Genomic DNA, 4,208 nt, shown 5'->3' on the forward strand with positions numbered 1-4,208 from the left:
TATTTACAGATAAGGTCCAATCAGAGTGCTTCCCTCCAGAACATTGCACAGCTCTGATTGGTTTATTTACAATCCTGTTTAGAACTCAAGCATAACATAGTTTTCAATATATAACATAAATGAAGCCGCTGGGAGAGATCATCAGGAGGTATGGGCTGTGATGTCACCAATATGAGGTTGATAGCCAGTTCTGCCTTTCTTTTTCACCTAATTCCGGGTGGCTGCTGTGACTCAGACCACATTTGCCCAGCTCCAGTTGGAGCATCAGCTACATCCATTCCTGGGTCAGTTAGTTCAAGCCATGGTGATCCATAGCTTAGTTACATCTAGATTGGAGTATTGCAGTGTACTCTGCTTGGGACTACCCTTGGAGAGTGTTCATAAGCTGCATCTAGTGCAGAATGCTGTGGGCTAGGCTGCTGGTCGAGTCCAGCTACTGGGAGCATATGTCCCGAATACTACAGCAATCACACTGGCTACCAATTCGTTCCCAAGCTCAATTCAAGGTATTGGCTTTGTCTTTTAAAGAGCTACATGACTTGGGACCGGCAGGGGTCATTTCGTAGAAAAAGAGGTGCAGGAGCTCATTAGCATAACTCATTAGCAAAACGTATTTGCATATGCCACACCCCCTGACATCACCGGAAGTGTGTCAGAAGGCAACACCCACCGCTCAGGCTCCACTGGACTGTTTTGGATTGCTAGCGATTGGGGGGGGGGACGTGCAGATCTGTCCTCGCAGAGGAGGGAGAGCTTGTACCTGAACAAAACTTGGTCTTAAAGGTGCCACTGGACTGTTTTGGACCGGAGAACTGGGTGGGGGTCTCTGCAGCTTACCTGGCTGCTTCTTGCTCTGACTGAGGGCTGCTGGGAGCAGGGGGTGGGGCTTGTTGCATGTGCCCGCCCCCTGGGCTCTTTACTGCCGGAGCTCCACTCCTGTGCGCTCCTGCAGGAAATGACCCTTGGCTGGGGTATCTGAAGGACCTTCTTCTCCCATACATTTCTGCCCCGGAATTAAAATCCTTGGAAGATGCCCTCCTGATTGTTGCACCCATTAAAGATGCTCATTTGGTGGGTACACATGGTAGCCCCACAATTATGGAACCACCCCCCCCAGGGAGGCGTGCCTTGCCCCCCTTCATTGTTCATCTTCAGGAGGCAGCTGAAGAAAGTTTGATGCGTCGAAGACTCATTTGATCCATTTAGCTTTTATTATTGGCAGTCCTAATTAGAGTTTTTTAAACTGTGGCTTTTACTGTTTTTATGGTTGTTTTTATGATGTTTTTATAAGGTTATATTTATATTGTAAGCTCCTTTGGCCCTGGCCTCTGTAGCCCAGGAGAGCCAAATCTGGTCAGATCTGGGAAGCCTAAGCAGGGTCAGCTGGGGGTTAGTATTTGGATGGGAGACCACCAAGGAAGTCCAGAGTCATTAAGCAGAGGCAGGCAATGGCAAACCACCCCTGGATGTCTCTTGCCTTGAAAACCCTATGGGGTCGCCATAAGTCAGTTGTGACTTGATGGCCCCAAAAAAAAGAAAAAAAAGAAAAGCCACGTTGAGTTCCACAAGGTAGAAATGTGGCCACTAAGTGTTTTAAATAAATATATGATCCCCCAATACCTCAGTGGACTTTAACACTTTATGGATCTAATTTCCAGCTCTGTGCCTAAATCTTCCCCAGAATTTCCATCTCTACCATCTAGAAAACACCAGGGGTCATTTCCTGCAGGAGTGCACAGGAACGGAGCTCTGGCAGTAAAGAGCCCAGGGGGGCGGGCACATGCAACAAGCCCCGCCCCCTGCTCCCAGCAGCCCTCAGTCAGAGCAAGAAGCAGCCAGGTAAGCTGCAGATCCCCCCCCCCCGGGCCAAAACAGTCCAGTGGCACCTTTAAGACCAAGTTTTATTCAGGTACAAGTTCTCCCTCCTCTGTGAGGACAGATCTGCCCGTCCCACCCCCAATAGCTAGCAATCCAAAACAGTCCAGTGGAGCCTGAGCAGTGGGTGTTGCCTTCTGGCACACGCCCGGTGATGTCAGGGGGTGTGGCATATGCAAATGAGTTATGCTAATGAGTTATGCTAATGAGCTCCCGCACCTCTTTTTCTACGAAATGACCCCTGGAAAACACAAATTTAATTTTCCAGCTGACGGTGAATGAATTTGTAAGAGAGCACTTGTACCTTCCTGATAAGTCAAATGAATTCAAAATCTGTTGAGCCACACTCAGCAGAGGAAATCAGTTCAACTTTCGACTGTGAAAGGGAAATGCGGCTTATTCAGCACTTTGGCTTTTCAGAACACATTAAACAACCTTAATCTGCCTAGACCACAAAACATTAGGATCACACTTTCATCTGGAGCGACTATCATGTTTTTGACTACTGGCAGCCAAACTAGCAGATTTAAGTATCTCCTTTCAGAATTTCCCCTTTTCAGCTTCCATTTTGTCAATGTGCTCACTTTTAGCGTTTGGCAAATGTGAACCCCGCTCTTAGCCCCATCATGGCACTGTGCCAAGATTCTTGATTCAGAGCCAGGATGTAGGTCCAGAAAGTGCTGAACAGAAGACAGTGGCAAGGAACTTCCAGGGGTTGGATTGGATTACAGGCTCTCCTAGCCCTAGAGAGCCAGTTTGGTGTCGTGGTGAAGTGCACGGACTCCAATCTGGGAGAACTGGGTTTGATTCCCCACGCCTCCACTCGCACCTGGCTGGATGACCTTGGGCAAGCCGTGGTTCTGATAAGAGCTGTTCTTGAAAAAGAGCCGTTTCTGTCAGAGCTCTCTCAGCCCCACCTGCCTCACAGGCAGTGTTCCCTCTAAGCTGAGTTAGTGTGAGCTAGCTCACAGTTTTTTAGCCTCTGGCTCACACATTTTTGTCTGAGCTCAGGAAGGAGGGCTCCAGAGCAAACTGATTTATGCAGCAGCCAAATCGCTCGCTCACAACTTTAATTGCTGGTAGCTCACAAAACAGGAGTTTTGCTCATAAGACTCCACAGCTTAGAGGGAGCATTGGTCACAGGGTGTCTGTTGTGGGGAGGGGAAGGGGAAGGAGTTTGTAAGCCGCTCTGAGACACCTTTGGGTAGTGAAGGGCGGGGTATAAATCCAGTCTCTTCTCTTCTTCTTCTTGTCTCAGAGCAGATTGTACCTATTAAGTACCACATTCACTCCCACTCAGAATGAAGCCAGTTTAAATGCCGAAAAAGATTTGGCTCTGACTTGCTAAGTACTAAATATAAATAAGGAGCTTATCACCAAGGCACCGTACCTGTTGGACCTTTCAAATCACAGATGAATTATTAACTCATGCCAGTCACGACTTAATCAGAAATAGCACTTTCTTCTGGGGTGGCAGATTTGGGAGTGGGGGAATCTAAGATCACATTAAGCAACAGAGTTTGCATTACAAGAATTCTAACTCTGCCCCTTGCCCACAATAGCCTTAGAGGAAAGTCCACCACCACAACAAAATTTCTCCTCTCCAAGGAGAAAGGAGGGGGGATTGATCCCTCTTTCTCCCTTATAATGGCCACTGTTAAGGGAGTTCTGCCCTGCGAGTCGAGATCCCTTCAAGTCCAAGTATAGGAAGGACAGAGAAAAAGACAGAATTCTTTTTGGTAGCCCTTGGCAAGCTCTGCCAGGCTACAGCTCTGCTTCCATGTATACAATGCCAAGTGCTTTGCCACAGGCCCAGTGGTGACAGTACTGCCTGACTCGTGATCTGCAGCATACCCACCCTGGCTGTTCAAAACACAGCCCACTCTCAATTACACAGCTGCCAAAGCAAAATCAGTATTGGGCATAGCAAGAGAGCGTGGGAAGGAACGGTGAGGAGATGGAATCAGGATGCAGGACGCATTCCTTGTTGCTACCTTTTGTTTCCTGCGGTCACTTCCAACTAGGGCACTCTGTCTGTGGATCTGGGGCTGGCACGGCTTTGCAGTGTGTGCAGAAAGGAAGGTCCATAAGGAAAACGTGAGCCTGTCCCATCTCGGTTCTGGGACAAAGTACGTTGGAAAGCAGTGTAGGCAAAAGCTGGGTAGGTGTCAAGCATTGGTTTCGTTTCACTGTGTTCCACTTCACTGCTTAGTAAGGACAAAAAAAGAGAAAAGGGGGAAAAAACTGAACCTAAAATCTAGAATTCAGAACCTAAAAAAGGTTAGTCAAGAATAGAAGAGGGCCAACTCTAAAAATCTAATTATGAAACATAC

Source organism: Gekko japonicus, unplaced genomic scaffold (genome assembly GCF_001447785.1).
Source record: "Gekko japonicus isolate JY-2015 unplaced genomic scaffold, Gekko_japonicus_V1.1 scaffold3793, whole genome shotgun sequence".
Classification (NCBI taxonomy): domain Eukaryota; kingdom Metazoa; phylum Chordata; class Lepidosauria; order Squamata; family Gekkonidae; genus Gekko; species Gekko japonicus.